The 14,486-nt window shown below is 36.1% G+C and overlaps 1 pseudogene; it reads right to left on the reverse strand.

Moving 5' to 3' along the window:
* Nucleotides 1-7,839: 7,839 nt before the first annotated feature.
* Nucleotides 7,840-8,952, reverse strand: LOC130453738 (heterogeneous nuclear ribonucleoprotein A3-like; annotated as a pseudogene).
* Between the last annotated feature and the right edge of the window lie 5,534 nt (nt 8,953-14,486).

Genomic DNA, 14,486 nt, shown 5'->3' on the forward strand with positions numbered 1-14,486 from the left:
TATATAAAGTGTTCAGTTTGGAGTTAGGAAACCTGAGTCCAAATCCTACCTCATATCCTAGCTGTATAGTCATTGATAAGTCATTGCAATTTTCAAAAACCCAGTTTCCTTCTCTGCAAAATGGTTGTAATAATAGTTCTATCAACTATTTCATTGGAGACTTGCAATAAAAGAGCTCTGTAAAGTTTAAAGTAATATATGAGTGAGATTTTATCATTCTGATGTTAAGAAATGGATGTGCATTCTAATCGTGCTTTTTCCATAGCTTTTATATTTTTAGCACCACTTACATCACTTGTATCCTGGGGTATTCGTGTATATTTTTGTGAATGTCAGGCATTTAAATATACATTTTAAGTTTCTTTAAAAATGTTTTCAATGTCTTCTTATTTAGGGAGAGAAGTGGATTCAAGTGCTACTTCCTCATAGTTCAATGTTAGCGACGTTGCTTTTAAGCACCTAGAACTGAAAATTTGGAGAAGTCACTCAGTGAAACATAAACTACAGGTTTAATGTACCAAAATTGAACATTACCTTCTTCCCCAGTGTCTTTTTAATTGTAAAATTTAAAGGCTTTAGATGGAGTATCCATAAAATGTAATGAGCTTCTCAGCTGGGATTGTGTTGTTTGCCAGTCTCCTCATATATTTTTAAAATGCAACTATTTTGGTGTTTTGTTTTCTGTTAAGACAATGTGTATTCTCAGACTTTTCTCCTCTCTTGTAGCCCTCAATGCACAAGGGTATCCTTATAATATTCCTCACATAGCAAAACCACCCAAAATAGTTGGCAATACTTTTCACATTCTCCAAACTCTTAATGTAGATGAATTTCAGTGAGCCCAGAGCAACAGTGAATGGAGACCAGCTGATCCCAAGTCACTCTTGGAAGGAAGAACTTCTTGGAAAGTATGTTGCAATACAGTAAGTGCTCAGAAATCATGGGGAAGCTTTGAAATGGAGCTGGGAAAAAATAATTCCTGGGTGGAGACAAAATGGTGGAGTAGAAGCAAGGAAGCCTGAAACTACCATGAGAATTCTCTCCAACCAATATTAAAATAATGCCACAAAACAAATACAGGAGTTAAAGAACCAGTAAGGAGACACAGTGGAGCAATTTTCATGAAGAGAACAAATTGAAAGGTAGTCAGAGAGCATCTGGGGCACTGGGGTGAGAGGGGGAGCATAGCCCCCAGGAGGCTACAGCATGGAGTAAGAACAGGTCCCCACAACCACACTCCACATCTACTGTTCCCAGTTTAGAAGTTCTGAACGTGAGCCCAAGCCAACATCTAGACCCTGAGACCTTGACTTGGTCAATTATAGGTCCAACCCAATGCACACCCCTTAAAGTTCCAAGCAAACCTGTAGTGAGGAATGGAGTTCCATCACATGGCTGTCTGTGTGTGGAGCCTGATCTGTGTGTGCCCAGAGTAAGATCAGGAGCTCCAACCTGGGCCTGGTGAGTACTTAGATCCCAGGTAGGGGCAGTTGGTCGATCCAGGGCTGGGCACCAGACCCCTGGCAAGGGCAATGTCCAAGGTGCTCTTTGACCCTTGACAAAACTCAAGGCAGAGACCCAGGGCAGGGCAATCTGTTGAATACTGTGTATCTGACATGATCAAGTCCAGAGTGAGACCAAAGGGCTAAACTCAAGCTTGAGGCTAGAATTTGAGCCATTAGCAGTCTCAGGAGGCAAATGAATCAGGAGTGGAAGGTGGTTTTCAGAGATCCCAGCCCACAGGACATCATACCATCTTCGAATAACTGAAACTCTCAGGAATCCAGAAATAAGGCTAATGGTAGCATCAAGAAATAACTGACATTTAAGAAGATGCCCTAATCTCCTGAAAAACAGAACCTGCCTTTAAAATGAAAGTGAAAGTCAAGAAAAAAGACTGGGAAAATGAACAAACATTAAGAAAAACCTCAACCATAGAGAATTTTTATGGAGATAAAGAACAAGGCACAGACACAGAAAGGGACAGTGAAAGCAAAGCAAACACATGCAAAGTCCCAAAGAAAAATATGAATTGGACTCAGATTCTGGAAGAGTCCAACAAGCATTTCAAAAATAAATTAGGGGGGAGGAGGGGATGGGGAAGAAAAATGGAAACAATGCAAGAAGAAATAGGTCAAATAAAATGGAGGCTCAAAAGCTGATGGAAGAAAATCATATCTTAAAAATTAGAATTTGGCAATTAAAAGTTAATGACTTAATGAGATATCAAGAAACAATAAAACAAAACCAGGAAGTAGAGACAAGATGACACCATAGTATCAGGAGCCTTCTGAATCTCCTTCTAAATGATCATGAATTACAAAATGTCTCAAAAGGATAAAAATCAAAACTGGACAAATACAGGGCCTCTCTCACTGGATGCAGCATTAAAGGTAGGCAGCGAGTGGGCAAAACTGCACTAATCAAAGCACAACCTAATCACTTCTCTTCCACACCACCTACCATGCCAAAGTTAGAGTGAGGACCTGGGCACTCTACATTTTTAGGGGCTGGCTGAAAGCACCAATGACTTGCCCTTGAGGGCAGTACAAGGCCTTGGCAGTGAGACTTGAGGCTGAAGAACATGGAGCCTGGGCAGCAGAGTGTGGAGCTTAGGCAGAAACAAGACTGGCCACAGCTGAGCCAGCAGGGGCTGAGAAGACAGCCTCAGGGCAAAAAAAATTTAAAGCAAGCTACACAAAGAATATCACAGATATACCTGCCCTCACTTAGGCCAGGGGAAGTAAAAATACTACCAAGGCAAAAGCTAAGAACACAATGACCACCAACATGCAGGAACCCCCTATCCACTTTGGCAAAAGAAATAATCAACAGTAAAAAACAAACAAACAAACAAACAAACAAAAACAAAAACAAACCAAGACTCTTGACCCTGGAGAATATCTATGGAGAAAAATAGCAAAATACCAAAGCAACAACAGAGAGTGACAAACAAGCAAACACATTCAATTCTTCCCCAAAATATGGAAATTTGTCACAAGCTCTTGAGCTCAAAAAGGAGTTCAAGAACCAAGTAAGAAAGAAGAAAAATTGGAAGAAAAGTGGGAAAAAGAAATGAAAGCAATACAAAATGAAAACAGCTTAAAAGACAAAATTGCCTAAATAGAAAAAGAGACATAGAAATAAAATGAAGTAATAAGCAAGTTGGAGACCAGCATTGAACTGCTGGAAGCAATGAAAAGCAGGATAGACCAAACCAAAAAGGAAAATCAAAAGAGCTTAAAATCAATCTTTAAAGATTAGAATTGGGCAAATAGAAGCTAATTATCTGAGAAGACAACAAGAATTAATAAAACAAAATCAAAAGGATGAAAAAATAGAAGGAAAAATGAAATATGTCATTAAAAAGACAACTGAACTGGAAAACAGATTGATGAGAGATAACTTAAGGATTATCAGTCTACCTGAAAGCCTAGAACAAAATAAAAGCCTTGACATCATATGACAAGAAATTATCAAAGAAAACCAAACCAAAAGAATGAAAAAAACATAGAAGAAAATGTGAAATAGATCATTGAAAAAAAAACTGTCCTGGAAAATAAATCCACGAGAGACAATTTAAGAATTATTACACTTCCTGAAAGCTATGATTACAAAATAATCTAGACACTATAATACAAGAAATTATTAAAGAAAATTGCTCACATATTTTTTAATAAGGGAGTAAAATAGAAATTGAAAGAATCCACAGATAACCTCCAGAAAGAAATCCTCGAATGGCAACTCCCAGGAATCATTCAATAAAATGGAAGATTTCTGAGCATTCCTGAGAAATAGATCATACCTAAACAGAAAATTTGAAGTCCAAATAGAAGAACCAAGTGAAGCCTAAAAAAGTAAAGAGGAAAGAGAAAATTTAAGGGATTCAATAAAGTCAAACTGTATGTATTTCCACATGGAAATAGGATATTTGTAATTACTAAAAATTCTTATTAGTAGTAGATCACTTGGAAGGAGTATATTTCAGCAAAGTGTGGAGAAGTAAACTGATAAGGATGATATGATAAAAAAAAATCAAAGGGTGAAAAACGCCTTGACTGAAAAGGGAAGGGAGAGATAGAATGGGATAAATTATCTCACTTAAAGGGGTGTGAAACTATTCCAATTGAGGTGACAGTGAAGGTGGTGATGGGCAATGCTTAAACTTCATTCTCATTGTAACTGTCTCAGAGAGGGAATAACAACCACACTCACTGGGGTATAGAGTCCTATCTTACCTTATAAAGAAATAGGAGGGGAATAAGACAAGGGAAGAGGGGTGGTAATAGGAGGGAGGGGGTGGATAAAAAGAAACACACTGGTGAGAAGAAAGAGTGAAAGAAAAAAGAGCAGAATCAAAAGAGGAAAATAAGATGGAGGGGGATACACAGTTGGCAATCATAGCTGTGAATGTGAATGGGATGAACTTACCCATAAAATGGAAATGGATAGCAAAGTAGATTAAAAACCAGAATCCGACTACATGTTCTTTACAAGTAAAACATTTGAGACAGGGTGACACATAGAGTAAAAGCAAGGGGCTGGAGCAGAATTTATTGTGCATCATCTAAAGTAAAAAGGAAATCCCAATGTGTCATCTCACCATTATGTTGCATCTTTTAAAAAAATCACTTATTTAAAAAAATATTTTTTCAAGGCACACTGCTTTTGCATGATAGAATAGCCAACAAATTTCTAGTAAATGATCATTAGTAACAAACCATAAACAAGGTCTGTGCTAGGTACTACATAAAGACAAAAATGAAAAAGAAAGTTCTCAGTGGTTTCATTTTACTAAGAGGATTCAACAAGTATATAAGTAAAATGCAATATGCTGTTAGTCATATTCAGCTCTTCATGACCCTATTTCAGGTTTCCTTGGCAAAGTGCAGTGGTTTGCTATTTCCTTTTGCAGCTCACTTTATAAATGAGAAACTGAGGCAAACGGGGTTAAGTAACTTGACAGGGTCACATAGCGAGTCATCTGAGACCAGATTTGGTCCAGGTACAAATCCTTTAAGCTTGCTCAGATGACATTTCTATGGAGTATAGCAGACAATGATTCTGGTCAGTTAACTTAAGGGATGAAGAGAAGGTTCCTTTTGGTTTTGAAGACATTCAGAAAAGTCTTTTGGAATCTTTGGCAATTTCTTTTTGTTTGTTTCTCCATGGCTATACTCACTTATGGAATTGTGCAGCTACTTTTTCATTCATTATGCTTTGTAAGAAACTATTTTATAAAGGCAAAAGGCTCTGGGATTTTTTTCCATCTGTGAGGTAATATGGCCTCTAAGAAATAGGACTTTCTTGGCTTTTTTCTTTTCTCCTTTCTCTTATATGGTACAGAATGTATATTTTCTAACTCGATTGGATGAGTAACCATTGGAAATCCAGGAGTCAGAATTGAGACCAGAAGCAGTTCTTTGATGTCCCCCCACAAAGAAATGTGATCTGAGCAATCTCTTAAGGTCTGAGCAAGTGCTAATGTATCCCATTGCACTCATATTTCAGTCAGCTTAGCATCAATGCTGTAAGAATAAGACTATATTTTTAGACCTATGCCAAGTGAAAACAGAGATGGAGATTCATCTGGTTAACAATGCCATCTTTGAGATGTGGACTTATTGGGACAAATTCTACATAGGAACTGAGCTAAATTTTGAATCCAATCTCACATATCCTATTTCCTATACCCTTAACTAAGACTAATGTGGTATTAAATGGGACCAGGGTTATAGCTTTGATTTTTTTGGGGAAAAATCTTTTTTTTTAAGTGTTTCACAATGTGGGCTTTTTATTCTCTTCCTCTGACAGCTTATATAAATTAAAAAGACTGTAAACAAAGGCAAGTATTTGAAGGTCTTTGGGCCTCTTTCCCCCCATAAACCAATTAACACAAAATAAAAACCAAACAAAAACTGAAGTATTCATTATTTGTTTGGATACAGCAGGCTTTGTAGTGGGTTATTTCTTTAAATTCATTAAGAAAATTCTTTCAAAAGGGAAGGAAAGAAAAAAATAAAACTACTGCCCCTACTCCCATCCCTCCATCATACAGAACTTAATCAGGAGACTCTAGATATCTCCTAAACCAACATTATGTTATGGTAGCAGTTTCAAAGGTGGCTAAGGTAACTCTAGAATGGATTTTTTTCCTTTTTAATAAACACAGCTAGAACTTGGCAGAGATAACACACCAATCATAGAGAATCACAATTATATATATGTATATATAGATATATGTATAGTGTAACCCTGAAAATGTTGTTTGCCAAGACTGTGATTGCCAAAACTGTAAAGGTTTCAGCCAAACTATAAAGATAATTTTTAGTGTCTTGATTTAAAATCTCAAATTAAGTGGTCGCCATGGGAAAATTCCCAAATATGAAAATACTCAAGTCAGCTGGGTTTTATGGAGATTTTTAATTAATATAAACGAAGGAATTAAGAGAAGGAGAAAGAGAGAGAGAGAAAGAGAAAATAGTAGAAAGGGCCTAAGGGAGAGCGAGTCAGTCTTTATCAATCACCACAAGATCATCTTCAAGCAAGCTCCAAACCTCCAAACTCCAACTCCAACTAACTTCCAATCCAAAAACTCCCTCCAACTCAATAACTCCCTTCCTTTTAAAGAAATTTTCTCTTATGTCACCTTCTCTAAATTTTCACATCTACCAATCACAGTAGATGCTTTTCCCCAGGACTTCCCATTTTTAGTTCTCATCTTCTTTTGTTCTCATCTTCTCGGGCTAGATTAAATCTACTGAGTACTTCACACCTCTTTTGTTAAGCTTGCCTTTTGTAAGTTGCTTGACCTTTTAGGTACTAATTTAAGCTTTATAGGTACTGAGCACTTTTTGTATTAGATCTAAAAATAGACATAGTTTAAGGTTTTAGCTTCACAATAAGTATAAGTTAGGGACTTTTCATTGTTCAATCAGGAGTTTTCAACTTTATCTTCCCCTTAGGCACTGTCTGAGTAGGGTGGAGTAATTTTAAAAGTTCTCAATACATTCCTGACCAAATACCTCCATTGTTAAAAATGGGGAATAGCTTAATCAAATCTTCTGAAGTAGAGTCTGAGCAGTTTTAAGATTCACAGTATACATATACATAAACAACCCAGAAAGTACTTTGAAATTTTCACTTGGAAGGTAAAACTTAAAGCTATCAATTCATAAATATACTAATTTAAATACCCAATCATAGTTGTTATCTAAAATACACATTGCAAACATACAAATGATCGATTCTCTCCACTTGTTGGTTTGATGGGAATAGATTCCCCTTGGACTGCAATTATCAGGTGTTTCTTTACAGTGAACTTTAGCAAAATTCATACCAACTAGTAATTAACAATGATCTTTTCTACTCACTAACTTAAAAGGAAATACCTTCAAAACTGCATTTCATTAAAGTTTCTGTATTAGAACATAGAAAAACTGAACTACACAAATATTGAAAAGTTAAACATTTCCCAATTTTTTATTCCTGGTACCACTAACACAATTTACAGGGCAATATAGCTGATGTAATGAAAAGGAAAAAAAAGACAAAGCTACAACAAATAAAAGACCTCAGGAATGTGCATTCAATTGATAGTATATTGCATTAATCAATAGCTGAACTTTTAGTAAACTGTGGTTATGACAGTCTTGAACAAGAAGGGTTCCTTTTTAAGCTGCATTAACTTTTCTGAGTATGGGTCATTGGTCCTTCTTTGGCAGATTTTTACAGTTCTCTAATGCATTTGGGACAACTGTTTCAAAGTAACCTGCAGCTTTCCTGACAATTCCTTACTCTCTCTCCTGCTAAGAACTATAGCCCTTTTCTGATAAGTTTTTAGAACCTTCTGCTAACATAATCACCATTTCCACTACCAGATCCATAACCACCACCATAAGGATTGCCTGAGCTCCCTCCATCAAAACTTTGTCCTTTCATGGGTCCATAATTTTATTTCTGCGGCCCACTATAATTTCCAAAATCATTACAGATCCTACTGCCACCATAGTTACCATCACTAAAATTTCCTACTTTGTAATCACCATATATCCTCCATCACATTAGTTTCTGTATACAAGTCCAACATCACCACCAGAACCCCCTCTACTACTGTAGCCAGGACCACCTCCATAGTTGCCACCATCTCCACCAAATCCACTCTATTCAATATATCCACCACTATAATTGCCTCTGTTGCCACTACCATCTCTACCTCTATAATTGTCTCTGCCGCTGCCACCACCACCACCACCACCACCACCACCACCATAACCACCTCTTCTACCAAAGTTTCCATGGTCAAAGTTTCCACCACCACCTCCAAAGTTTCCTCCTCAATCCATAAAATTGCTTGAGGCACCTCAACAACTTCTTTGTGACTGAGCAGACTGCATCTCTTGTTTTGAAAGTTTTTTTTTTTCACTTCACAGGTATGCCGATTAATAGTATATTTCTGAACAATGATTTTGTCAACTATATCATGATCATCAAAAGCTACAAATGCAAACCCTCTCTCCTTTCCATTCTGTCAATATTCCATACCTTCTATAATTTTGATCTTGCCAAACTTTTTAAAGTAGTCTCTTAAATTATATTATTCTGTATCTTCTTTAATAACAACAACAATTTTCTTCAAAGTTAGATGTGCATCATGTTTTACAGAATCCTCTCTAGAAATGGCTCCTTTTGGTTCCACTACACACCCATCACCTTTTGTGACCAAGCACATATTGGTGCATCTATCTCTTCTACACAAGAGTAAGTCACAAAGCCAAAGCCAAAGCCTCTTGAAACATTTTGTTTGGGAATCTCTCATCACCACACAATCTGTGAAAGTGTCTCATTTTTCCAAGTGTTCTCTTAAACTATCATCTTTTGTTTCAAAGCTCAAGCCACCAATCAACAGTTTTTTCTCAACTGCTCTGGTTCCTTTGGATTATGACCCTCCATTGTGAAATGGGACTTACTACCTCCAACTCGTGTTCAATGGGGAAAATCTTTGTATATTTCTACTTGCTATATTATTGAAAATAAATATTGCTTTGTAGTTACTATCCAATATTAAGTAATTAAATTTCAAATAGGGGTAACTCATCTAATAGTATCTTGAACTGACAGCAGAAAAAAGAAAGGTCTCTCCCAAGTCTCTTGGGGAATATGAGAACCTTGAGGGGCAGATATAGCAGGTCAGAGTGAACCCTGTTACATTAATGACAGCTTTTAGGATAGTTTGATTAAAATGAAAACTGTGTGAAGGGAGGTAATGAAATAAGATTGGAATTGTTGATGGGAACCATATTGTGAAGGATTTTAAATGCTAGGCTGAAGATTTTAAATTTTATACTAGCAGCTAAGGAAAGGCATTGAAAAAAATTAAATTGGGAGGGTGTAAGGATAATTTTAGCATTGTGACTTAAAATCTAAATTAATTAGTCACCAGGGAAACTCCCAAATGATAAAATACCCAACTCTGCTGGAAATTATGATGATTTTAATTAATATAGAGAGAAGGAATTAAGGAGAAAAGAGAGGGAGAGGAAAGAATTAATTTAAACTGCTCCGGCTCAGGATGAGCCAGGCAGGAGTTAAAGGCCTTGGCCAAAGGGGCCTCCCTGAGCCCAAGGGAAAAGGAAGTCAGTTTTACCCAAGTCACCACAAGACCATCTCAAGGAAGTCTGAGGGAGCTCCTTCAGACTGACTTCTACACCTGCAACTGAACTCCAGGCTGCTCATATAGACCTTTTTACCCTTGTGGCTCCTCCTCTAAATTTTCACATCTACCAATCACATCAAAGGCTTTCTCCAGGACTGCCCATACTTTTAGTTCTCATCTTCTTTGATTATATCTTTTGAGCTACTTCACACTTCTTTGTTAAGTTCACCTTTTGTTAGTTACTTGACCTTTTTTGTGATTAATTTAACCTTTATAGGTACTTAACATCTTTTTGTAGTAAGATACTAAAAATAGTCTTAGCTTAAAGTTCTAGCTTCACTCTAAGGTGAGAACTAAGTACCTTCATTGTTCAATCAGGAGATTACCACTTTATCTTCCCCTAAAGTACTGTCTAAGTAAGGTGGAGTAAATTTAAAGCTCACAGGGGGTGTCACCTGTGAGATGATCAGATCTATGTTTTAGGAACATCAGTTTGACAGCAGTTTGGAGAAGTGATTAAAGATGGAAGAGCCTTGAGATATGGAGACTAATCAGGAGTCCATTGCAATTGTCCAAGGGAGAAATGATGAGAGCCAAAGCTACGGAAGAGGCTGTGTGAGTGGAGAGAAAGGGATGGATGGGAGTGATATTATAGAAGTTGAATTAACTAAAGTTGCAAACTGATTAGATGTAGGAATTGTGAGTGAGGGAAGAGTCAAGGATGATTCCAGGTTGAAGTGGTAGTACATTGCTTACATCAACAAAAAAGAGAAAATATGGAAAAGGGATGGATATGCAGGGACCTCATATTCCACTCACTCATGCTTGCCATTTCAAAAATTGACATAAGAAACTGAGATGAATGAAATACTAATGAAGGAAATAATGAGAACATTTCGATTACATTTCTCAAATTCTTTTTCAAATCTTGACCTTTCTTTCAACTCTTTTCCAAGTTCTACCCATCTTTTAAGATACATAACCAGTCCCAATACACTATACAAAGTCACTTTTAACTATTTACCATCTCATATTTATTTCTTTCACCAAAGTTCCCCTGCGGTAGATAGGTTACTTAATGGAGAGATTGCCAGGAGTCATCTTGAAGTCATCTTCCCTCTTTGAACACTTATTATCTGTGTGATCCTGGGCAAGCCTTATTTGCCTCAGTTTCTTCATCTAAAAAATGAGCTAGAGAAGGAAGTAGTAAACTATTCTAGTGTCTTTGCCAAGAAAACCCATTTGTGATCATGAACAGACAACTGAAAATGGCAGAACACGATCCCCTATTTCTATGAGGCAGTATAACATAGTACATTAGAAAGAATTGAAATTGGCATGAGAGGACCAGGATGGGGATTTTGGCTGGACTACTTCCTGTGTGATCTTGTATCATTTAAATTTAATGAGACAATTTCAATCCCATAAAATTCCTGGGATCTGAGGTCCCTTAAAAAGCAGTGGTGTGCCAATGACTTTAACAACTGGTTCTCCAAAAAATAAATGGACATACAACATATTTTTAAGTTTAATCTGCATTATTAAGATTTTCTCTCTCACTTTCTCAAACCTACAAATTAACAAAACAATCAATCAATCATTTATTTGGAGCATTTGCTGTTCTTTGAGGCCTAAATGCTCACATCAAAAATGAAACAATTGGTTCTTAGGAGCTGGTAGAAAGTTTTGTTCTAGATATTGATATTCAATGTGTTCATTTGCACATAACTTGGTAATTATAATTTTTTGATAATCATTCTGCCCAATTTATTATTATTATTGTCACCTTCACTAAATTTTGAACCTATTTCTGGCAGTCACATGTATAACCCTTCTTTTATAACTAGCATAGTCTACAGCTCATGGTTCAGTACTTTATGAATACTCCACTAGATTTGAGAAGACTGGTCTATAGAGCACAGATAGGATCCTTATGTGTTTTACTTTGAGAACCACTTGAGTCCCAATAACTGACTTTTTACTATGCAATTAGCATGAAGAGATCTTCAATTAACCTTTAAAAATAGAAGCTAGGATATGTTCAAATAATCTATCCCCTAAGCACTAGCTATATAATATGAATTCAGATGATGGAGTTATTTAATATCACCAAGGAGCTTGTAGCTAATAATAGCTAAAATTTATATAGTATTTTAAGGTTTGCAAAGCACTTTGCATGTTATCTCATTTCTATCTTGTGGATACTACCATCATCAACAATTGGAAATGTTTTCAAATATTTTTCTCATATTTCAAGTGGAAGTTTACTCTGATAACCATATTACAGTCTGTCTGTTTCAAAACTGTCTGAGATATTTTCCAGAATCATCTTTAGAATTTAACAGATGCTTGGACAGGTTGAGATGCAATTCCCTGAGGTTGGGGGAAGCAGTTTAAATCCTCACTGAGAATTCTGATTCTTGTTTTTGCTTTTCCACCCAGCCCTGGGAGAGAAAGAATTATAGTGAGGTTGTATAGCAGGGGAAGGATTACAAGTTCTTGTGGAAATATTGAAAGAGGAGGGAAAGACAATACGGCAGGAGAGAAAGACGGAGCTGAGATCTGGAGTGGTTTCAGGAAGGCCCCCAAACTATTATGGCAATGGGACTACAGTCTAAGGGTTTAGAGTTTGAATGACATCTTAGCCTTTGGCTTTATGACAAGGAATGTTGACTTTGTTTGCTAGAAAGTGCTCCTGCCTCCCAGAAACGTGTGAATAAGCTTTGTAAAGGTTTCTAATGCCAACTCCCATTCCTCTGGGCATGCAATTTGTTTCCTTTTATTATTTAAGTTATTCTTTTTAAAAATTCTGTTTCTTTTCACTTAAAACATCTATGGTGAATCCAGAAATATGTATTTTCTGATATATCTTGGTTGTGTCCAGATAGTATAATCAGGAAAATCACTGGATATTTATATTCATAGAATTCAATATGAGCTAAGTTTCAGTTTGAATGTCCCATTTTCTATATCTATGATGAGCTATTATTTGGTTCTATTAATACTTCTGGAAATTTTATGAAAGCGTAATTTAAACTAAATTTGTGGTTCCTTTTTACCTATTGATTTATTGAGTCTTTTGATATAATATTAGTGTGTATCACTAAGTTCTCAGAGAAAGGGGAGGAGAGGAGGATCTGGAGCCCTCAGGCAAAACACTTCGGTAACTCCACCAAAAGGAAGAGGAAATGGAGGTGATGCGAAAATCTTATTATTAGCCAGGACAACAGGAGGAGATAGATATAACTTTTTTTCCCTAGTGGAAAGGACAAGTTACCAGCCCCAATTTTGCTCTGAAGAGCAATATCTGCACACAATAAGACTAAAAAGTAAAGATTGTATTATAAAAAAACATTAGAAGAAAAAAATCATAAACCTTTAGTTATAGGTAAGAGATGCATTCTTAACCAAACATGAGACAGGAACAATTACAAATGCTAAAACAGATAACTCATTACTTGAAAATAAGAAGCATCTGCACAGAAAACTTTAATGCATCTTGGATAAGTAGAGGGATCATCAAAGGGAAAATGTATCAAAGTTCTCTGGTAAAGTTTTAGAATTTTTTATGATGATGATGATCTGATATTTATTTAGAACTTTAAGCTTTACAGAGCCCTTTGCACTTGTTACATCATTTCCATCTCTTAATCTATGTGGTAGGTGCTAGAAACATTATACTTTAGCAAGGAGAGTAATACACTGAACTTGAACTCACCTAAGAAAAATTTTGTCTGAGCAATGTAAAAGATACTACTATAATTGTAAAGAAAGGAATAGGTTACAGGAATAGGTTGCTGTTATGGCTTAAAGACTGAAAAGTGTCAACAGGAGAGACACTTGAATTGTCTCCCTCCTCTATTCCCTCCCTCTTCCCCAGACTGAAAAGCAATTCAATCTGGATTATACATGTATTATCATGTGAAGCATATTTCCATATCATTCATTTCTGTAAGTGAATAATCTTTTTTTCCTTGTTTACACCTGGTTTATTCTTTGATTTAATTGATTAATTCAATGCAGAGTCCAGGTAAGCTTCATTCATACATAAATGAGGAAACTGAGTCAAGGAAAAAGAAGGCTTTCTTTTTACCCCTAAAGAACACATAATGACACTGAAGCCCACAGTTTATATCTTTTGGCTCTCATTCAGAACTCTGCATAGTATGCTATTAGGTTAGGTCAGTCAGCAAAAATCTTTCCTGGGCCAGGAAAAGATGGACAGTTAGATCCTGATGTTGATGTTGATGTTGATGATGTTGTTGATGCTGATGCTGATGTTGTTGATGATGTTTTTGATGATTGAATTTGGAGGTGGAGATTTTCCTTCCATTTGAAACTTTCTGACTCTTCCCACTATAATGATTAAAATTTTCTTGAAGACTGTCTTCAACCTCTTTCATCCTTCCATTGTATTGGTCTTTTCCCCCTTCTCCCCTCCTGCTTCTTTATGAAATATAAAATTACCCATTTTATTTCTTTTCCAAATTCTCTTAGTATTATCCTCTTTTTTACCCCTAGTTATATATATATATATATATATATATATATATATATATATATATGACATTTCATCTTATACACTTTGTCATTGTTCCCTCGAAGAATACTTCTATCTACCCTGATGATAATAACAGTTTTTAAGAGTTATAGGAATACAAATCATTTCAACTTATTGGGTCCCTTAAAAAGGTTTCTTTTCCCCATTTCTCAATTACTTTTTGGTGATTCTCTTGTGTTCTATGTTTGGGCATCAAATTTTATGTTTAAGTCTGGTCTTTTCTTTAGGAATGCTGGGAAGTCTTTTATTTTATTAAATGTCCATACTTTA

The sequence above is a fragment of the Monodelphis domestica genome, chromosome 1 (assembly GCF_027887165.1).
Source record: "Monodelphis domestica isolate mMonDom1 chromosome 1, mMonDom1.pri, whole genome shotgun sequence".
Taxonomy (NCBI): domain Eukaryota; kingdom Metazoa; phylum Chordata; class Mammalia; order Didelphimorphia; family Didelphidae; genus Monodelphis; species Monodelphis domestica.